At 37.5% G+C, this 24,508-nt stretch overlaps 1 protein-coding gene across 14 annotated transcripts in view; it reads left to right on the top strand.

The window, feature by feature from the left end:
- LOC137237910 (collagen alpha chain CG42342) overlaps positions 1 to 24,508 on the top strand; it is a 506,444-nt gene that overhangs the window by 239,532 nt on the left and 242,404 nt on the right. The gene's annotated exons all lie outside the window — the stretch shown is intronic.

The following is a 24,508-nucleotide window of genomic DNA, read 5'->3' on the forward strand; positions in this document are numbered from 1 at the left end:
TTTAAAAATTTTTTGAAATTTTTATCAAGAATCTCAATATCAGTCCACAAGTCATATTTCAACATTCTAGGTGTATTATTTACTAAATAATCATGTTTTTTGTGTTTTCCAAAATGGCATATATATAAAAAGTGGGCGTGGTTATCCTCCGATTTCGCTCATTTTCAATACCATCTATTCTGGGTCTAGATAAGCTCGTGTACCAAATTTGGTGGAGATATCTCAATATTTACTCAAGTTATCGTGTTAACGGACAGACGGACGGACGGACATGGCTCAATCAAATCTTTTTTCGATACTGATGAGTTTGATATATGGAAGTCTATATCTATCTCCAATCCTTTATACCTTCACAATCAACCGTTATCCAATCAAAGTTAATATACTCTGTGTGCAAAGCACGCTGAGTATAAAAATGTTGCCCTTTTCGATTCCTAGTTTGGCTCTCATATAACTGCTTTTCTTCTCCCACGTCGTTCTTCGTTTGCCGTCCTTCACATCAATCCTGCTTCCTTTTTCCCCTTGTCCTCTTCTTATTTTCCCTCTTCTTGATCCAATTCGTTCTTATATGCAGGATCAAGGCCGCAGCCACACACAACGTGCCTCACCAAAAAAATTTGGTGTTATTCTATCCAAATTGTTTTCTATGGAATAATGAATGTTTTAATCTCCCTTCACACAATTAGCTTTTTGATGAATCGGGCACTTCAGAATATACGTATCCGGGCATCTTATGTCGGATACACCGCCAACACAACCATTTCTTTATTGCTCTTGTTTACTAAGATTCTGGGATGTAAGTTTTCTAAAGTTGTTAGAAGATCGGGTTTACAGTCTAATAAATTAGAAAAACGCCTTTTTTATTTCATTTGGTGCCGACGTTTCGACCTTTTATTGTTGTCTTCTTTAGGGCTAAAAATTACTGCGTTCTTCTTCGTTAGTTTTAATTATACATTTTTTTGTTTTCTGCATCAACAATGGTGTGGAAAACACGGTCAAGAGATAGTTTTTAAGCAAGTAACAAAAATACGGAAGATTCTATAAAATTTTAAAATTATTTAAAATAAAGCAAAATGATTAGATATTTTTAAAATTTTATAGAATCTTCCGAGTTTTTGTTATTTGCTTAAAAACGATTTCTTGACCGTATTTTCTACACCATTTTTGATGCAGAAAACAAACAAATGTATAATTAAAACATAAGAAGAACACAGTAATTTTTAGCCCTGAAGAAGACCACAATAAAATGTCGAAACGTCGGCATCATATGAAATAAAAAATGCGTTTTTCTAATTTATTAGACTGTAAACCCGATCTTCTAACAACTCTAGTTACAACAAAAGAGTAGGTAGTACAAAATGATGTAAGTTTTCGTGGAAGCTTAACATGGGGGAAAGAGTGAAGATTCCCTCGACGGTATGTTATTCATGAAAGTGCTGGAGTGTATGTGGGGCCTAGTGCCCTCCCCCCTTTCTCTCTCTCTTATTGAACATTTACAGCTATTGGTAAACCCATCCTATACCGTGAAGCTCTAGTTGGATGAACAGCCACACAAAAGAGAACCTCTCAGCACTGTATGCCATTCTGCACATCACACCTGTAGACGTAGTGAAATAGAACAAAGCGTTAACAACAGCATAGATGCTCAAATCGGCGGGGCAGCTTGATGCAGATAATATGGCTACCTGGTCCCGTATCAGCACTCCGACCGGGCTGCGAGAATATCTCAAAGGGCGGACGAATACACCGATGGTTTTAAAGTAATGGAAGGTAGGATCTGCGGTATACTGTGATGATCCGAAATAAAAAGATCCCATAAGCTGTAGGATAACCGTAGTTCAGATGAAAAGTATAGGCGTAACCAAATCAGTGGAAAAGAGGAAGAAATGGAGGAAAAACTGCAGTTCCCAGAAGAATCTCTAGCAAGAATGGGGAATATTAGAAGGAGAAATATACATATATATTGGGTCCCTGAGGATAGAAGACAGAAAATAGGGGAATGGGAGAAAAGAAGAAATGAAAACAAACAACAGATGCGAGACCCTTATTGGTTATACACTTCGAATTAATAGCCAAAAATAATGTGCTACTTAGTTCACTGCCGAGCATGATATATCATCATAGTAAGATTGGAATGCCCTTGATTTTCCATCATTGCCAAGCGTAGGTATTTCAATTACAATATACCCAATAAAGACAGTGAAGTAGCCCGGACGCAGGCGCAACGGCTCACGAATCTTAGGAAACCTTAGGAAATTGTCGCTGAACGCGAGAACTCCGACGTCCTTGAATAGCATACTAACAGAATAACTTCTTGTGCGCCGACACGATAAAAGTCCAACTGTAAGAAGCACAGAAAAGATGACAAGGAAAATTAAATAACACGAGCAGATAATACAAGCAGATACAGTGACCCCAATGATTAACTGCTTTTTCGTAAAAGTGTATGAGTAAAATTGAAATATTAGGGAAAAGGCTTTCCTTTTAACAATCAGATACAAAACGACCCTTTTTAAAGGTACTTAAGCTTAGAGATGAGTTCCGCTTTTAAGAGGTTGCACCGACCTAAACGAATTCCTAGCATTGCATCACCTTTAAATAAACCAATTTGTGCTTCAATCCGCCGAGTGACATTCGCACAGGTCAGGCTTGCATTTGTATACTGTTTTTTCGAAGTAGTTCGCATTGTAACAAAAAAATATTAGTTTGGTCAGACTTGTTTGGTACTTCACCACAAGGTACATCAATATTTTAAGAACATGAAAAACTAATTTTGGAGCTGTTTCGGTTTATATAAACTTTTTTTTCGCACCATAGTTGCTTCAACATTTCGAGAAAGATACAAATGTTTTAGTTTTTTATCAGTAATAATAGTTACTTGGACCGCATACATATCTGCTTACTTGCGTATGGATGTACATTAGGGTGGTTTTAAAAAGTCGATGTTGGATTTTTTTTGGGGCACCCCCTAAAATGTTTCATTTTGTTAAATTTTAAGATTTCCAAAGTTTGAGCACAATTAGAGGATGTTAACTTGTGCCACTGAAGCTACACAGTTTTGAAAGTCTCGAGTTTTCGGCAGTTTGGCGATTTCGGCGACCCGTATCGCTGGAACGGCTAACGCTATTTGCTCGTGTCACACATCAAATTAAAGGCAAAACTGTTAATAATATTTCATATGCTGCTGTGGCGCATCTGGATGCTGTTGTATAGTTGCATCCTATGCTACATCTGGCTGCTGCATTGCGTCTGTAACTGCTCTGATTGTTGCTGCTGTAAAGAAGCACCTTTTTACCACTCTTCATAAAGTGCACACAATTGCACCAACGTTGCTTCACTGTCGAACTGAACACTCATTTCCCTGAGTGCAGCTATTAATTGATTCCGCGTCATACACATCGTCATCTTATCTTAAGTAATGTCTGGAACAATCTTTTAACGATGTCGTATTCAACCCTGCACCTGAACTTTAAAAACTCAGTATGATGCCGGTTGTTTTCTTCGATTTATTAATTTTCCACGTGAAACACGTCTCGTCGATCCAATATGCCAAAAAAGATAACCGAAAATAACCGATCTGTCACTTGACAGCGACAGTAATGGTGAAGAGGCCGAGGTTGCCACCAGGGTTGAGGCTGCCACTTGGCCGGGAAGTATTACAAATAATTTGTTCAATCATTACAATATTAACAAAAAACAAGTAAGGCTGTGCCGAAGACTTCATACCTTTCATGAATGGGGCTGATCAATAATCTCATCCCATTCGTAATCTCCAAATAATGCGCTGTATAAGATAAGGAATATATAGTGAACAGATGTACATACCTAAACGATTTTAAGATAAATATAAAAAAATGGCAAGAAACCCCCTTATCTGAACGATCGGTTGTGTGTGATCAAAGTGATTTTTCAGGAAATCTTCTATGATATATTAGAATAAATATCAGCAAGTTTAACGTTTTTATATTGGAAATTATGGGAGAAATTGTCAAAAATCTTTCTATCTGAACGATCGGTTGTATGGGATATATACTATATATAGTTCCGGTCAAAGTGATTTTTTCAAAAAATCGTCTATGATATATTAGGATATATATAACCGAGTTTCACGTTAATACTTTCTAAATTACGGCAGGAATGACCAAAATCGTCTTATCTCAACGATCGGTTGTATGGGAGATATATGTTATAGTGGTCCGATCCTGCAGGATCCGACAAATGTCTAATATAATACAAAAATACATCCTTGTGGCAAATTTCATTGAGATATCTCAAAATTTGAGGGACTAGTTTGCGTTCAAACAGACAGACAGACGGACAGACGGACATGGTTATATCAACTCAGTTCGTCGCCCTGATCAATTCGGTATACTTAATGGTGGCCCTATCTTCTATATTTCTCAACGTTACAAACATCGGACAAAAGTTTATGTTCATGAAAGGTATAAATATGTAAGTAGTACTGAATTTGAGATAATGACGGTGCTTTGCACTGTCGGGTCAAACAATGCCAGAGCAATAAGTTCAGGACTAAGATACCAGAGGTGATTTATCATTTTGTTAATTTCTTTTTCTGATATTTCTTTGTCAATGCTTTCGTATTTCAAAAGATTTTTAATGAGGTGTAGGTCTTGTTTTGGTGCTAAGCATGCTATGGGGACGTTAAACTAGGCCTTATAGTGGTCCCAGTGGCACGAGTTAATATCTTTCAATTGTGCCCAAACTTTGGCAATCTCAAAAAAATGCTGACATTTTTTTAACCTATCAGATAAAACCACCCTAATGTGTATATCTTAAAGATAAACAAAATTTCAGCTTTATGCTTTAAAAGTCTATTGAGAAAAATTATCAAAATGGACCCTAAACCAAAAATTAAAACTTAAATGAGGTATCTAAACAAGCTTCAATTTTTGTTTACCCTATGAGATAAAACCAACCGAATGTAGTTAGCTGTAACTAAATTTAAAACCTATTTTATTTTTACTATGCCTAAGCGCCATTATGTTCTTGTACTCCTAGGTAGAGTGTGGAAGTGAGAAATGTCAAAGTTATTTTTAACAACGTTTTACTAGAACAAAAACGAAAAATTAATTAATGGAGAACGGCCGAGTAACGACTCTGAAGGCGAAAACGCACTGAACCGAATTCAAATAAAGCTGTTGGGTTTCCCGGGCCTTGAACCCAGTAGCTCTAGACTGCCAGCCGAAGAAGTAACTGCCACATCACGGTGACTTAAAAGATAGTGTTATCTTGGTTTGTAGTTCGATTGCCCTTGCGCTCTATTCTAAGCTGGAACTAGTACACGCACAACAATTTTGTTTCTTTTCATACTCTTTTGCTTCGTATACTCATTTCTTTTATTTGTATTTCTAGTTCTTTTGCACTTTCAAATATATTTTGAGCAAAGTTTTATCATACCGTAATTGCAGTCGCCACTTTTGACCTTTAGGGTGCACTTGGAAGTTCGTTGCAATTTTACCCCAGTATTCGTTTGTGAATAAACTTGTTCTTATTATCAACGTAAATACATATTCATGACGGATTTCATGCAATATAACGTTTAATGTGATTGTCAAACTATCTAACTGTAAAAAGTAATAGTGCTATATCTACATACATATGTTTATAAAAATTTTGTTTTTACAAAGTGAAAAATATCATCAAGGGAGCAATTGATAGTTTAAAAAATGGCTATGCAAATAATAACAAAAATCAAATGGCGAGGCAAATAATGGACAAAATAACTAAAAGAAAACTCTTTTCTGGATAAAGGAACCATATATTTCTAATGAGAAATCTGCAAGAAATCTCTAACTCATATTTCGTTCAAACCGTTTTTATACTCAGTTGAGCAGAGCCCACAGAGTATATTAACTTTGATTGGATAACGGTTGGTTGTACAGGTATAAAGAAATCGAGATAGATATAGACTTCCATATATCAAAATCGTCAGTATCGAAAAAAAATTTGATTGAGCCATGTCCGTCCGTCCGTCCGTCTGTCCGTTAACACGATAACTTGAGTAAATTTTGAGGTATCTTGATGAAATTTGGTATGTAGGTTCGTGGGCACTCATCTCAGATCGCTATTTAAAATGAACGATATCGGACTATAACCACGCCCACTTTTTCGATATCGAAAATTCGAAAAACCGAAAAAGTGCGATAATTCATTACCAAAGACGGATAAAGCAATGAAACTTGGTATGTGAGTTGAACCTATGACGCAGAATAGAAAATTAGTAAAATTTTGGACAATACCTTCCATTTTATACACATGTCATACAAACATGGACCATGGGTTATCCTAGGTTAATTTTCCTGCATGGTGATTTTCCCTTATTTTGTCTCCATAGCTCTCATCTGAGTATGTAATATTCGGTTACACCCGAACTTAGCCTTCCACACTTGTTAATTTTTAGGATGATAAAGATAACCAAATGCACTAAGGTGATCTCATTGCTAACTGGCTCCGAGTCACACTAAGGGAGTTTAAATCCTTTTCCACCATGTCCTTCCAGTGAAGTGGGGCCTCTGTCTTCCTGTGCTGCCATAGGTAGGCTCCTATAAAAATTCTTTCTTAGCCGGCCATCATCTTTCATTCGCGTAATATTGCCTAGCCAGCGTAGCCGCTGCATTGGTATTCGGTGGACTATGTTGATATTTGCATAAGGCTCGTACAGTTCATTATTAAATCTTCTTCGATACTCGCCGTCGCCAATGCGGAGAGGTCTGTAAATCATTCAAAGAACTTTTCTTTCAAACAGTCCTATAGCCGCCTCGTCTGATGCTGTCATGGTCTATGCTTCTACACCATTTATCAGGACGGTTACGATAAGTGACTTGTAGGACATGATTTTCGTTCACCGAGAGAGAGCTTTACTTTTTAATTGCCTTCCTAGTCCAAACTAGCATTTATAGGCAAGATAGTCTCTTCGCTGGATTTCAAAGCTGATGTTGTTTGTGTTAATGTTGGTTTCCAAATAAACCGAATGTGGCGTGGTTGCCAGATGACAAATGGTTGCAGATACTTCGTTCTGTCCTCATACACCATCAAACCAATCTTGTCCGCTTCTGTAAGCAGAACTTACGACGCAGGTATTCAGGCCGATGATATTAACGTCGCCAGCATACGCCAGTAATTGAATGCTTTTATAGAATATTGTTCCAGAGCGGTTGAGCTCTGCAGCTAGTATAATTTTCTCCAAAGAAATCACACGATATAGGGGGTCACCCTGCCTGAAACTTCATTTAGGTTCGAACGGCTCGGAGAGGTCCTTCCCAATTTTGACTGATGGTGGTGCTCAACGTCACTTTGCACACCCTTACAAGTTTTACGTGGAAATCAAATTCAGACCTTGCGGCATATAAGCTGCTCCTTTTTATGCTGTCGAAGGCGGCTTTAAAATCGACGAAGAGGTAATGTGTGTCAATTGCTCTTTCGCGGGTTTTTTTTTCAACATTTGGCGCATTGTGAAAATCTGGTCGATGCTGTATTTACCAGGTCGAAATCCGCACTGATTAAAGTAACCGATTCACGGTGGGCTTCAATCTAGCGAACAATATATTTGACGGGACCTTATATGTGATATTAAGAAGGCTGATTCCGCGATAGTAGGCGCAGTATTCAGGACCCCATTTCTTGTGGATTGGGTAAATAACACTTAGACTCCAATCGGGATGCATGCGCGCCTCAGCGCCCGCGGTTGTTGTTATTGTTGTTGTAGCAGTGATTCGCCCATCCAATAGGTGCGACCGATCACAAATTGTCATCAATATCCTTTAACGGGAGTCCAAAGAATCTTGCTGTTTCAACAGGGGCGGACCATAATGAGAGGGGTGTTAGAGGCGTTGGTTCCACAATATAGTTAAAGAGGAGGTTGGTGTCATGTGGGGACACATTACAAGCAGGACATATGTTTTGTATGTCGAGGTTGATTCTGGATAGGTAAGAGTTTAACCTGTTACAGTAGCCAGGTCGAAGTTGAGCTAGATTGACTCGCGTTTCCTTAGGGAGAGTGCGTTCCTCTTCTGCTAGTTTTGGATATTGTTCTGTGAGTACAGGATTCACCGGGCAATTCCTGGCATAGACTTCCGACGCCTGTTTGCGGAGTTCACTAAAGACCTGCTTATGTTTTTTAGCTTCATACGGCTGTGCTCTCAGGTGCCGTATTTGCTGGTAATACTTACGGAGATTACTCCTTAAGCCCCTGGGTGGTATAGGCTCATCAATCAGATGTCTGTTGGGATGCCCAGGATGATGAATACCCAGAAATTTAAAAGAAACTGTTTGGTTATCATTTCATTTCTCTACATTATGGGGAGTATTCTTGCCTCATTATGTAGATAGTGTTCTGGGGATATAAGAAGATAACCCGTGGCGGTTCTGAGCGCCCGCGGTCTCGTGGTTTCTAATCTGGTTACTGCTATTCTAATTTCGTCATAATCGGTTGATCAAATGCAATAAACTTTTTATAAAGTCCAAACATTAATTCTCTTGTATTGGCATGTGTGCTGCCTCCCCGCCCCCCCCCCCCCCCCTCCACCCTGCACACGCGTTACTGTTAACAGGAAGGGCCTGCGAACTTTTCACGTTGTGTGCTTTTATTTAATGTTTGTCGTTGACATTGTGCTTGTGGCGTAATTCACGTAAATTCAATGGAATTGCAAATTGTTGCAACAAACCAACAACATAGTTACAATTGCATTTCGTTTCATTTCATTTTCAGCTTATACGCGCTATACTTAGCTACATACTAGCACATCATGTAACAAAACATAAACCACAACAGCCGCAGAGCAGCAGCTGAACCAATGCTGTTGACTGTTCAATGTGCATTCAATTCGCATTTCAGTTTTATTTTTCCCTTTTTACTATACCTTACATGAAAACGAAATGGTATATTAAGTTTGGCCCGATTCTCGAATATTGTAAGTCATTAAAAGAGATGGCCCAACAATAAGCATACCGAATTGATCAGGATGACGAGCTGAGTTGATTAGCTATGTCCGTTTGCCTTCTTTCTGTTTGAGCGCAAATTAATATCCCAATTTTTGAGGTATCCTCATGAAATTCGGTGAGCGGGTATATTTGGGTGTCCGACTATTTGTCGGAACCAATCAGATCGGAAAACTATAGCATGTATCTCCCCGATTATTCGGATAAGAGAGTTTCCGTCATTTCTTCATTCTGTTATCCAGAAGTTTGAAACTTCACAAATTGCTTGCATATAAAGATTGTTGTCTGACAAATTTTTTAGGTTATATAGGTCGTATATATAATTTATGTATATCCCATACAACTAAGGTGGCAAGATTTTATCTTAATATATAAAAACACGTGTCACAACATTTTAGGCCGCGATGGACTCCTAAACTACTGAACCGATTTTGAATTTGTTTTGCACCCCGTGTGTAGTTTGACCTAACTTGAAATATAGAATAGGTTATATCTCAGTTTATAGTCGCAATATTATTTTATTGTAATTTTTTTTTATTTGTTTATACGTAATATTAAAATGTCACGTATACGCAGTGGCACTCATATTTTCAGGTGGTGCGGATATACTTCCGTGTAATTTCTTGGTGTTGAATTAAACAACCTGCTTATCAATAAAAAATATTATAGCGAATGATATCAAGTATAGCACATCACCAGGCCCGGCGAGAGGCGGGGAGGGAGGGGGGTTTCTGAGGGGGCCCGCAATTTGGAGGTACTATGACATTTTTTTTAATACAGGAGAGTCTTTAGTTGTTCCATGTGCAATTTTTAAGCCGAATTTCAAAAGCAACGAAAATCTGCATTTCGTTTTAATATTATAGTGAAGTGTGAAAAATAAAAATCTATATATATAAAAAGAAAGGCTAAAATGTGTGTTAGTTGGTCGCCGGTGTTTGAAGATGTGCGTCGGTCGGTTTTGCTCAAACTTTCACTCAAGTTGCGTAGACCTCCCCGTGGTTACTACAAGTACAGGGTCTCGAGATATAGGCCAAAACGTGGGCCAGTGATTGCCTAGACAGTGTTTATACAATATGGATATCAAATGAAAGCTGCTGATGAGTGCTTTGGTACAGAGTAATATATTATCCAGAGACGGATTTGGACTGGGATTAGGACTAGGACTGGGACTGAGACTCGGAGTGGGACTGGGACTGAGACTCTGGGTGGGACTGTGACTGGGACTGGAATAAAATACATACCACCCTCTGGGACAGGCAAAAAGGGATGCAGAAGAATGAGAAGGAATTGAGAGAAGAGAAAAGAGAGAAGAAGAAGGAGATTGAGAAAGAGATAGAATGAGACGAAGATGGAGATAAATGAAGCGAAAAGATGGAGGGAGGAGTGAATAAAAGGATTAGGAAAAAGTGAAGAGGGGGAGGGCAGAGTCAGACGGAAAAATCTTATTAAAATGTATGCAGATAGGCCAAATCTAGGGCAGGACAACGTCTGCCGGGTTTTCTAGTAAATTTTTAAAATTTCGTTAGATTGTTATTCATCTCCCATCAAGAAAAGTATGAGGATTTTGGCAGAACCGAAGACAGTCGTGTCCTTGCTTGCTTTGCATTGCATTACATTATGTGTATAACTTTTACTCCGCCCTTATTTTTCCTTTTAACCGAATTTTTTTTTAGCTTTTCTCACCTCCAACCAATTTCATTTTATTTGTAATCGTAATGTTTCATTTAAAATGTTTACCATTGGAATGGCAACGACAGCTCATTGCATCGATATCCTGAGAAGTGAAAAATAAACAAGGAATGTTGTTGCTACGCATTTTATGCCGACACTTGAAACGTATGCAATGCATTAAAATAAAATAAAATTACAAAGTTACAGCATCACGCTTTTGCCGTATTTATTTCCAATGTGACTTGTGGCTATTGCAGCTGCGCCTTTTAAAGTTGATAAGAACAGTGTGTCGAGCTTAAAGCGTTCCACGATTGATAATATTTTCACAATTTTTTACTGTCACTTGTTCTTACGTCTACATGGTCACTTCGTTTACTACACTGAAAAAAAAAGTACAATCAACTGAACTTTTGAAAGTTTTTATCCATCGCAAATTGCTGTTGAACCAACTTCGTATAAATTGTTGATACTAAATTAACCGTTTTATCAGTCAAATCAACAAAACAAAAAAAAAAGTTCATCAAATGAAAGCCACAGGCTAGCCCAGGTATGTTTACTAACAATTATTAATGTTACCCCAAAAATACTAATGAAAACTCTTAAAATTTAACAGTGCCTGTTGATATTACAGAGAGTTCTGTGGCACGATAGTCTTTAAAACAAAGTATTGGACGCAGTGAGAGTAAGTTTCCCTTTGAAATTAGTTTTCACAACATTGACAGCCGTTCGCTGTTGAAATTATCAATGAAATCAGTTCTTTTAATATAAGAATCAGTTACATTGATTGAGAATCTGTCAGTTTTACAGAATATTGTTAATTAAAGAACAACAGTTTATAAAAGTTTAATCAACCATAATGCGATCAATTTTACTGAATAACTTTTAATTCAAGAACAGAAAAACCTGAATTGTTGATTTGATTAGGTTCATTTCTTTCGTTGTGGTACCAGCATCTTACTCACTTACTTACTTCATTGGCGCTTAACTGTTTTAGTTGCTTCTTCCCTCTGCTATTTGGCGCCCATTGGTCATGTTCAGAGCATTTAAATCGTTTTCCACATGGCCATTCCAGCGTTGTAACGGCCGCCCTCTTCCTCTGCTTCCATAGGCGAATTCCGATAAAAATACTTTCTGAGCCAGAGCGTCATTTTTCATTCTTATAACGCTGGACTATGTTGATGTCTGTGAAAAGCTCGTACAGCTCATAATTAAATCTTCTTATTTCGAACACTCCACTTCCTCTGCTTCCATTGACAGGCTCCGATAAAAATTCTTTCTTAGCCGGAGCATCATTTTTCATTTGTATAACATGGACTAGCCAGCGCAGCCGCTGCGTTTTTTTTTTTCGGTGGACTATGTTGAGGCCTGCATAAGGCTCGTACAATTCATCATTAAAACTTCTGCGGTACTCGCCGCCGCAAACGCGGAGAACTTTTCTCTCGAACCCTCCTAGAGCCGCTTCGTCTGATACTGTCATGACCCATGCCTATACACCATATAGGAGGAGGTAGGATAAGTGACTTGTAAAGCGTGATTTTCGTTTGCCGAGAGAGGACTATACTTTTCAACCTAGTTCAAAGTAACATTTATAAGCAAGAGTGATTCTTCGCAGGATTGCAGAGCGGTGCCAGCATGAAGACGGTAAAATACCCTCTATCGCTTAAGTTTCCAGCACAGCTAGGGCGTTTCTTCTCTTCTCGCTTCAAACTTCCAGTCTTTCATAGGTTATATGAAAAACTCCAGATTCCGAAAGTCTACTAGAAGTTGTGAGTGCTTATATTGGTCAACATTTTTCCCAAAAATATCGTACTGGGATCCAGATAACTCATTTTTGGATACATCCAAGCACTGCTCTCCGCACTATTTTGAGATTACTTCGATACAATTTCTTGAACATTTTGCGTTCGTTGCAACATCGTTTTCAAGATTTTTCCTTCGGTCTTATTTAAAGGCTATTTCGATTTGGTTTTAGAGGCAGTTTCATTGCGGTAGTATTTCTTTCTGGTACTGCTTTAAGTATCATTTAGAGATTTTTGAGATAATTTCGAGAATATTTTGCAATCATTCAGGATTGTCCAATACCGGCACTACTCTCTGGCAATTTCGTGACCATAATAGCGGTTCTGGTTGTGACAGACATAGGGCGAAGTGGATAACACTTGCAAAGTTGATCTGTTATAGATTTGTTTTTTGTCATCATCTTTGCAGGTTATAAATATTTCCAGAAGGCACATTTTTAGAGTTTGGGTTATATCTTTAATTGACTAAGCGACCGAGCCTTGCTAGGCAACGTTTCGTTGTGCTGAGAAATCTTTCTAATAGTAATATGTGAGAAATTGCAATTATTCATTTAAAAGAAAATTATTTAAAATTAAGTCGAATCATGTGTAAGATTTTTTACGAAGATTTTTATCTTTAATGTTCTCCTTTAAAGCTTTAATAGAATATGAGTAAGTAGAGTACTATTTCGTCTAACTGCCCCAACCCTAAAAGGCAACCCTACTCAAAAATTTCCCTATTGTAATGCTCAGTGAAATACCTTTCGTTGGATACCCATATCGGCATATCTCATGCAGTTTTTTTTTTAATTTCGAATAGGTGGCAACCCTAAATGGCAACCCTGCTCAAAAATGTACGTATTGCAATGCGGAGTGAAATAACTTTCGTTGGATACCCATATAGGCATATCTCATGCAATTTTTTTTAAATTTCGAATAGGTGGCCAACCTAAATGGCAACCCTGCTAAAAAATTTCCCTATTGTAACGCGGAGTGAATTACTTTTCGTTTGATACCCATATCGGCATATCTCATGGAATTTTTTTTAATTTCGAAAAGGTGGCAACCCTAAATGGCAACCCTACTCAAAAATGAAATATTAAATTTCATTTAAATCTGTTGAGCCATTCCCGAGATCGTTCGGCTATACAAATAAACAAGAACTGCTCGTTTAAAGTTATAAGATAAAGAAGAATTCCACTGAAGAGCTTATGACCTTGGATTTAGACTTTTCTGTTACTTGCAGTCAATCAAAATTTTTTGGAAGACTTTAGGGTGGCTCTCCACGTGTTGCAAAGCAGCTGTCTAAGAAGCTCACAGAGTTATCAAGATCTCTACCTCTGGAACGAAAACGAACACTTTTAGGAATACTAATCCCTAACCTAGAAAAAACTGCTTCTCACCTCCCTCTTTTGTGTGTAATATTTTTACAAATATAAACAAATAATAAACAAATTAATGTGCAATACCCTAGAACTTATTATATTTCACGAATGTGTAACTTTTCTTCAAAAAAAGTTCTTAAAACAGATCGTTACTATTCTAACATGGCCTGTGGTAGAATCTCTAAATGAAGGAAATTCTTGTTTTCTCGTTCTCTTCATTCTAAAGGATCGTTTTTCAGTTAAGTGCAAGACAAAAATGTAAACAAAAGTCAGCTGTTTTGTTGGTTTTCGTGTATGCTGAATAGATTTTTGCAAAAATATTCACAAATAACGAAAATGTCAGATAAAGCTACTTGAAATATTGATTTCCTCCAGTTAAATTCTAACTTAACTAGAGCGCAAGCGCGAGAGCCAAGAGAAGTATTTGTCAACTGTGTGCTTTGCAAAGTGAATTTAACAAAGTGTGATTGACAGTTGAATATGATATCTAGTAAGGGACTATTATGTCAAACAAATGTAGACAAATGAATTAGCCCTATGTGTTGCATGTAGCATTTCATCATCATCATTTCTGTTTTCTTTTTTTTCATCAGTTCTGCATTTCACCTTGTGTGACAACTTATTTATGACTACAAAGAAAAGAATATGAAAAATTCGAGAATCGACCGTTCTTAACACACAAGTGACCTTTGCCTATCTGATATTATATTAAAGGACTTTCTGTTTGAATTTACAAATCGGAAAAATATATGATATTTTGCTTAATTGTGGCCAACTTGATGGACTCAGTTCAATTGGAATGGAACAGCTCTTATATACACGTTCGTAAATGCCCAAATCTGACTGACAACTGATAAAATAAGTTTCCTTAAAATAATTTTTGCAACGGTGAAATGAATTTGTTAATACAACACGATATATTTCATCTCATCGCCTCTGTCTTTGTTTGGAAGCTGGCGTTTTGTAAAAAACCGACTACTTTGCTGTTGTAATACGCACTGCAATCTTCTTGCCTTGTGCTTCTTTTCATACATCTATCTACCTTCTATGATCTAAATGGAATTGTAAGAAATTCAAGGGGTTGATAAGCAAAATATAAATTTTTATAGCTTTACAGCTTTCGCAAACCAACTGTCAACGTAAGCTACACGAGGGTAATTATGTAACAGATGTGAAAGTATCATACAAACATTTAGCAGACGTGGCTCTGGTGCCCCAAGCTCCTCTTGGAACTAGGGCGTGGGTGGCGGGATAGCCTAGACACTTAATGTGGTCATATTAAATCGTTCTGGTATGGTCGGGTTTGTAACTTAATGGTGCTGGTTAAACTGGATCTATGTTTCGAAAAGGACCATCAACATCGATAACACTCCCAAAAATAAGCTTCGTGGAATGTGTTTATCCCTACAGCAACAACATGGGCTTGTAAGCTATGCAATATGTACCCTACTATTCTTGGCGTGTTTTTATTGCAAATGATGGTGTTTTATTTTAAAATGGCAGCCATCTTTCATAAATTTAAAATTTTAAAAATTTGTTTGAAAGGGTTAAGATTTTTATCTTTTTCTTCCTTTATATTAGTTCGGTTGAATGTTTGTCCGCTTTTCATACAAATCTTGCAATCGATTTTTAAGTAACTTCTCATTCAGCTACAAAGGTGAAACTTTACTCATAGGTTAAAACACCATGACAATGCAACAAAAGGAAAAAAATCCGTTAGGTGGCCCACTGATCGAAATAATTATATAAGAATTTGAAATTTTTCAAACCAGCTTTTAAGCAACTTCTCGATGAGCTAGAGACTTGAAATTTCAAACTTAGTTCAGAGGTCGATGACAGCCGATGACACGATACAAAAAGATTCGCTAGGGGGCGCACGGGACGGGATATTTCGAAAAATCGTGCGAAACGGAGGGAATTTTGGGACTGATTTTTATGTAAGTTCTCATTGAGCTACAACTGTAAAACTTCACAGATAGGATAAGACGCCGAGAAAATTTAAGCAAAGGAGAAAAAAGTTTCGTTAGGAGGCGCACGGATCGAAATATTTAGATAAGGATTTGGAAATTTGGTGTTTTGAGATCGAATTTAACGTAACTTCTCATTGAGCTACAAACATGAAACCTCAGAGACAAGTTAAGACACCGTGACAAAGGAACAAAAGGAGAAAAAATTCCGTTAGGTGGCGCACGGATCGAAAAAATTAGATAATAATTTGGAAATTTGAAACCGGGTTTTATGTAACTTCTCGATGACGTGAGGCTAAAAATTTAGAGCTTAATTCAGAGGTCGAAGGCAGCCGATGACACAATACAAAAGGTTTCGCTAGGGGCGCATATATTGAGATATTTGGAAAAATCAAACGAAGCGGAGGGAATTTTGGGATTGATTTATATGTAAGTTCTCATTGAGCTACAAGTGTAAAACTTAACAGATAGGCTAAGGCGCCGAGAAAATGTAAGAAAAGGAGAAAATAAAAATGAAAAAAAACAATTTTGAGCATTTCCTTTATATAAATGGACGAAAATCAGCGAAAAATGTCCCTTATATAAAGACATATTCTTGCTAAACTTTGATTTTTAAATTTTGACATAGAAATTGCAAAAATATTTATGAGAAATAAAAATATAATGGTGGAGTGCAATTGATTGACTAATAATATATCCTTTCCTGCCAACTTTCCAATGCAAGTAATGGCACTCCACTTTTATATTTTTACTTCTCAAAAATATTTTTGCAATTTCTATGTCAAAATTTAAAAATCAAAGTTTAGCAAGAATATGCTTTTATATAAAGAGACATATTTCGCTAATTTTTGTCAATTTATATAAAGGAAGTGCTTAAATTTTTTTTTATTTTATTCTTATTTGACATCATAGTTAAAACTTTAATTTTTAAACTTTAAAAATTTTCGTTCTACAGCAACTCAGAGCATATTTTTCATAGCTGCAACGTCCCTGATTATGGGTAAACAACAAATCGTATTTCTAGCACCAAAAATTCAAATGGTTTTCCCTCTATATGTTCCCGTAAAACTCAATCACCAGATTATTGCCGTCATCCAGTGAGTTTTACAGCTCCGACTCACGCTCAATTCTCACGGGAATGCTCTGGATCATTGAGGGACTTGAGAAGCAGATGTCGTGATATTTTCGCACATGTGAAATGTGATAGGCAGATGTCGCCGCTCTTTTTCATTTAACTCATACGGCGAAAGGCTAAGCAGCGACATCTATTTTTGAAAAAGTAGGTTTATTAAAGGCAGCGTTGCCAAACTAAAGACAAGTAATTAACCAATTATCTGGCTCACAAATTGAACCAGATTTCTATCTGGATTTATCTGGCTCAAATCGTTGTTGTTGCATTTACATGCAAAATTATTTATCAGGCTCAGGCTCTTTGCCACCGGATGATGGCTTATAATTTGGCAAGAGCCCTTACCAATACTTTCGAAATTTAATTATAAACTATATCATTTTTATATGTAAATGTAAATATCTACATATTTATTAATATACATTACTATTACTTTAGTTATGAAAAGCCTTAACTCTAAGCTTATTAAAACTATTTATGTAAATCACGGTATATCATTATTTTTGTATTATTACGGACGCAAACGACCTTTAATCACTGTACATCATAGTTATAAATCTGCACGTTTATGTAAATATTTTCAGACATACATACATATTATACTTTGCTTGACATTCCATCACTGAGCGCATGAATTAGCCTGTGGCATATGTTTTATATGTAGATGATGTGAGTGACACAAATGTCATTTACAGCCTGATTCTAATGTGGTAACAACATTCTTCACCACGGCAACTTTCTTCATGTGGTAACTTTTGTACCCTTTTGGTATTCTGCCCACGAAAGTAGCCGGATATATGTTTACCCACTTAAATAGGTGGTAACATTTTGTAACCACACAAAAGCTGTTGTTTAGAAAAAGGCAATACTGAAAAATAAAAAATGTTGAGCCCAAATAAGTAAACATAATAATAAAAAAGTGTTGCCGCTTGCTATACATATTTGTTTCCATGTAAAAACGTATGCATGTATGCACATATGTATATACACATCGTCCCGTTTATTCGTTAACATCGTATCTACGAGTGAAGCCGTGGTTACTCACGAACGTACGTAGAAAAAACGTGTCAGCTGACACGACCTATCTTAAGCTGGAGTCATTGGTGCCGTATGTCGTATCGCTGTATCCGTATCCCTAACGTAATCAGCTGTTTATCGTTACGACGGTAAACCAAAACCCAATTGGTTGGCTACGATACGGTTACGACCTTAGCGGCACCAATAATCGATTGCATTGATTCTCATAAGGTTAGTCGAATCAGCTGTTATAAGGTTACCGATACGGTTACCGATAAAGCACCAATTTCTCCAGCTTTATGAGTGTGCAATGTAAACGAAAACTCACCGACGTGCAACGCCCGTACGTTCGTAGCCCGGAACGTAGAAATCAAAACAATTTTGATTTTTTTCCGTAAGAACGTGTCAGCTGATCGCTCTCTCACTAGACAGAGTTGCCTAGTAAACTTTTGTGTGCTAATTTTTGACCGTTTGCAGTTTTATGCAAAAACACCTAATTAAAGTTTGAAAAATTGTGAAAATAATTCGAAATAATTATGTAAAAGTGCAGATTATAAATATGTGATCTATTTATATTTATTTAATTTTAATTCCAGCCTTTTATAACATCAAAAATTAAATTGGAAAAAGTTGATGCTCCCATAAGCATGCATGCAAAATGGTCAATGGCAACAGTGCTTATCTGTAAACAATACACACACAAATATGTTATGTACATGTACATAGACGCACACATTGATTCCCACGTCGGTGGGTAATTGCCGCATGACACATTTTCGGTAAAGCCATGGCGGAACCATACACGGTGGCAGCAAGGTGACATACCTACAAACATAAATAAAAATTCCATGTACTTCGTTTTTGTAAATTCGATGGACAAATGTCAAAATCGTACTGCGCCGGAAGTTGATGTATCAAATTAAATAAAAAAGTTTATATTCAGCTGTCCCATGCTGCCACCTTGTATCGTTCCGCCATGGGTAAAGCGAAGAAAACCAACTTAAATTTCACCACAGACACAGGTGAGTCTTTCGGTGATGACAGCGTTACCACTTTGGCCAGAATCGCGAATAAAACAACTGGTAACGATTTTCGGTTACATAATGTTCTGGGTACTATTTTACCGGTAACGCCAAGAATCGGGCCGTAAGGGTTAAATTTTAAGCGTTTTCCCGACACATACATACATACACATTTACATAAATTTGTGTGAGGTATACATATATTTCACATGTAAAATACCTAAAGGTAAATACAAACACATCAATTAGCTATGTCAATGAGATGGGCGCGATATAACGAAATCCGCTTGATTCACAATATTAACATCCAAATGGCCGTTATGAGCGTTATATGGACGATGTTTGAAATTTCTTTCGAGACACCATTACATGTTTGATGGCGGAGGATTGGGTGCGGAAGTGGAAGAAGGGTAAGGGAGTGGGATAGGAAGATGCGTGGAGCCAGGAAGGGAGAGGAAGAGGGAGGTGGCCAGCGAGAGGGTGAGGAAAAGGAAGAGGGATAAGCAGAGGGAGTAGGAGAGGTGGGAGGAGGAGAGGGACTGTGAGTAGGAGAGGATCGGAAGAGGGACAGCATAAAGAAGTGGGAGTATGAACAATAGAAAGTGAATAACAGGAATCGGGAGAGTGGGAGAGAGATAAAGAAGTAGGGGTGGAGGAACCATGGGTTACCCAAACTTAAGACATTGAAATGCCGAAGCAGACAATATCGGGATAAGATATTTAGTTCCACGCCCATCTCCACTACTTGAGTGTATGGCTGATAGCAGGGGGATAAATAAAATGTTCACTAACACACGCTGTTTTTTTGTCAATACGTGTAGCTACAGCCGTCGTGCGTGTATTTGGCTACTCAGATATATGATTGGATACAAGCTTATTTATGTACATGCGTACGAGCTTATTTACATCAACCTCTGTACGAGTACAAATAGCGCTGCGAGCATTGGACATGTGGGACAATTCACATATGAAAGCGTCGGTGGGTTAAAGTGTAAACTTTCAATTATTTAAATTATTCTGCTCGAAGAATGCCACAAATACGAACCGCAAGTATCATCGCATACGGCATACAGTGAAAGGAGCTCTTTAAATTTAGCTGAAAATGAATTTGAAGTTAACTACGACTGATTGTCTGAGATGATTAAACTTCTCTCCATAGTGGGAGGGAGAGTTCTTCAGCAATCAATATTCTTCACTCAATTCTCTGGCTACAATATGCGTTATGATAAGCCTCTTCAAGTTCACTTTATCCATACCTACCTTGTCCTAAAAAATATGCCGAATTTGTTTTAAGGAAGCTGGAACCCTTATCAAGTTCTCAGACCAAAAATTTGGAAAATCTGTGTAGTGCAACCCTTTCGAAAGGTTGACAGTGCAATCCATAGCCTTGACAACAACATTGTCAACCCCACCTGTCCTGTTTGTTTAGCAGGCGAGGATCTAGCGATCCCAAGTTCTTCAATGAATTAGGTGGTGGGGATGGCCTAGAAAGTTCAATGTGATCATTATTCATAAATAGATAGTTCCCGATATGGTCGAGCTTGTACTTTTATGGTGCTTGTTACCGGAACGTATGGGATCCATATTCAGCAAAGAACCATTAACATCGATAACACTCCCCAAAACTTTCGGAGAGTGCCTTTATCGCCACAAAACAACCAAAGATCTTGGGAAAATCATTCGATAATAATTGGATTGCAGCCTACTCCATTCGACTACTCGTTGTACTTTTGAAGGTCCTGCTACGCGTCAGACTTCTATAGAAGCTTGCTATCTAGTGCTTATTACTATAAGGTTGTTAGTCCACGATCCCAAGATCGCCACACATAACAAAAGACCAGGTCGGCGCTCTTACAAAGTAAGAGGCAAAAGAATGCACCTGAATTTGAAGATTTTGCTGAGACGGTCTGGAAAAAAATGTATTATTTTTAAGCGTCCCATTATTTTTGTCCTGATAAGCTCTGTAACGTCTTCTAATATACTCTTAAGCTTTGCAGTCGTTTTCATATAACAGTTTTTAATAAAGTGGTAAAAATAGAAGCATACTTTAAGGCGTTAAAACTCGGTTGAAAGATAAAACTATGCAAAAAGAACATACAAATATTTTCTAAATTTCTTCTTAGAACATTATAGAGAATTTCAGAACTTCCAAAAAATAAATGTAAGGCGCGATACCCTCCGAAGAGATTTTAGGCCGAGCTTCTATTTCAATTTGCGTTTCGTTCCTTTTATTTTTTCCTACAAATTGGCTGGATGGCACCTACTGTTTTATGCCGACTCCGAACGATATCTGAAAGGCAGATGAGTTTATACTGAGAGCTTTTCATGGCAGAAATACACTCGAAGTGCTTGCCAAACACTGCCGAGCGGCGACACCACTAAGAAAAATGTTTTGATGTTGCTTTGCGCGGGGCCTGAACTCAGGATCTTCGGAGTGGTGTGCGGAGCACGCTTTCGTCTGTTGTTGTTGTTGTAGCGATAAGACAATCTTCGAAGGCATTGGGGAGTGTTATCGATGTTGAGGTTTGCGCCAACCAACCCGTTGAATCAATTTGGTATTTTAGTCGCCTCTTACGACAGCCATCCTACCACGGGTATATTCTAAGCCTGCTGAGGGTATGTAGGTCTCATTCACAGGAAAAATTGAAAAGGGGCACGACGCAAATTGGAACAGAAGCTAGTCCAAAAAGCTGGGACTGTAATTGGAACTTGGAGTAACGGATGGAGAAGACTAAGAAGAACTAGAGAGAAGAAAATGAGGGAAGGAGAAAAAGACTGAGAGCGGGATACACTTAGACGAAGATAGAAAAATAAGAATAGATTGGGCTTGGGAGGGAGAAGGAGAGGGGGCCAGAGAGAAAAGACGTGAGGGAAAATATGGAGCAGGAGAAAAAGACGCAGACAAAGAGGAAGGCAGATGTAGGAGTGACTAAAAAGAGACGGAGAAGGAGAGGGAGAGTAAGAGGTTAAAACTTTTGCAGACAGACCAAAGTTAGGGCAGAACAAAGTCTGCCGGTTATGCTAGTTTATTAGTAAAGGTGTCTAAGGTCGGGTGTAACCGAACATTATATACTCAGCGTGAGATTCAATTGTACATTTCATTTCAGATAAATTACTTTTCGACATAACGCGTTGCACCGCCAGTTTAAAAAAAATATCTCCCCATTTCTTCTTACAATAAAACTTGATAAGTGAAATATCATTGATCAAAACTATTTTTTGCTAAGCTATAGCTTAGTATTATAGTCTGCGACCCTTTTAAACTTGATAGTTAATATACTCTGTGTGCAAAGCACGCTTATTAAAGTTTCTTTCACTATAAGTTTTTATACTCAGCCTGCCTTGTACACAGAGTATATTAACCTTGATTGGATAACGGTTGGTTGTAAAGGTATAAAGGAGTCGAGATAGATATAAACTTCCATATATCAAGATCCACAGTATCGAGAAAAATTTGGTTGAGCCATGTCCGTCCGTCCGTCTGTCCGTTAACACGATAACTTGAGTAAATAACTTCACCAAATTTGGTACACGAGCTTATCTGCACCCAGAATAGATTGGTATTTTATATATATAACATTTTGGAAAACGCAAAAACCTGATTATTCAGTGAATAATACACATAGAATGTTGAAATTTGACGTGTGGACTGATATTGAGACTCTTGATAAACATTTGAAAAAAAAAAAACTTTAAAATGGGCGTGGCACCGCCCACTGGTGATAAAATCAATTTTACAAATATTATTAATCATAAATGAAAAATCGTTAAACGTATCATAACCAAATTCGGCAGAATGCTTTGAAGAAAAATTAACGAAATCGGTTAAGGACCACGCCCACTTTTATATAAAAGATTCGTCGTGGACGAATACATAAGCTATATCTTTGCAAAAACGAGCTTTATATCAATGGTGTTTCATTTTCCAAGTGGATTTATAACAATAAATAGAAAAAACTTAAAACTAAAAAAAAAGGCGTGGCATCGCCCCTTTTATGACTAAGCAGTTTTCTATGTTTCGGGAGTCATAACTCGAAGAAAAATTAACATATCGTAATGAAATTGTCTACACATATTTCCTTATAACAGAAAATATTTCTAGTGAAAATGGACGGGATCGGTCAAAGACCACGGCAACTTAGATATAAAACAAGTTTAAAAGGGTCGTAGACTAGAATACTAAGCTATAACTTAGCAAAACATAGTTTTGAATCAATGATATTTCACTTATCAAGTTTTATTGTAAGAGGAATTGGGGAGCCATTTTTTTTTTTTTGTAACGGGTGGAGACACGTGTTATGTAGAAAAGTAATTTATCTGAAATGGAATGTACAATTGAAGTTCACGCTGAGTATATAATGTTCGGTTACACCCGACCTCAGATACCTTTACTTGTTAAACTTGCTTTTAAAAACCATTTTTCAAACTACTGTGCCAGCAACATTGATATGAAGTCAAAAAAACAAGCATGTTACCGGTGTTGTGGTTGTTGTCGAGGTGATATTCTCGTGCCTTTGGTTTTGTTGTTGTGGTGCTGTTAACGCGGTATGCGTGCACATCTGTGGTTTTGGGTGGTTTTTTCCACGTATTTTACTATTATAATTTCTCACATATGTACGCTTTCATGTATGTATACACGTATGTGTTGGTTTATGTACGTAAAACATTTTTAACGTTTTTTTTTCATTTTCGTTTCGTCGTTTTGTTGTCATTATGTTGGTAACACTCAGAGTGTTATAAAGAGTGAGTGCTCCTGTTGTTGCCACTTGTGATGTGTTACAAATTTAACGAATGTCAGGGCACATCATATCATAACTCATTCATATCGTCCACATCGACGACACCCAACAAAGTGTCTGAATGAGTGAATGCTGTCGAGGCGGAATGGTGTTTGAGGTAATGCTTCAATGGTTACTTGGATGTGCATTTACATACTTACATATGTATGTATGTATGCATACGCACGCAGTGGTATGTTCGTGTGGATAGTCGAATTTGTGGTTGCACGGTTGAATGACCAGCCATTTGGAGATACGTGCATGAATATGTGTATGCATGTGTGTTTGAGTGTGGATGACCATTTACTGTGAAAATATTACTTCTTCATCAATGGCAGCATTAAGCTTTAGCTATTCTGCCATATATATATAGGAATTCTCTTTTGTCGCTGGTGATCTGACTAAACAGCGGTCTTATGGGCTCCCACAATAGTTTTGTTTTTTTTATATAAATAAATAAATGTAAGGCGCGATAACCTCCGAACAGATTTTAGGCCGAGCTTCTCTTCCGATTTGTGACGTGCTCCGTTTTGATTTTTCCTACAAATTGGCGCGACGGGAACTACTTGTTTTGTGCCGACTCTGAACGTCATCTGCAAGGCAGATGAGTTTTCACTGAGAAGCTTTTCATGACAGAAATACACTGGGAGGGCTTGCCAAACACTGCCGAAGGGAGACCCCGCTTAGAAAAGTTTTTTTATGTAATTGAAAAAACTTGTTTCTAAAATTTTGATGTTGCTTTGCCCGGGGCGTGAACCCGAGTATCGAAATGAGTTTTCAAAATGTTTTCTATTTAATATCGA

The sequence above is a fragment of the Eurosta solidaginis genome, chromosome 1 (genome assembly GCF_040869045.1).
Source record: "Eurosta solidaginis isolate ZX-2024a chromosome 1, ASM4086904v1, whole genome shotgun sequence".
Lineage (NCBI taxonomy): Eukaryota > Metazoa > Arthropoda > Insecta > Diptera > Tephritidae > Eurosta > Eurosta solidaginis.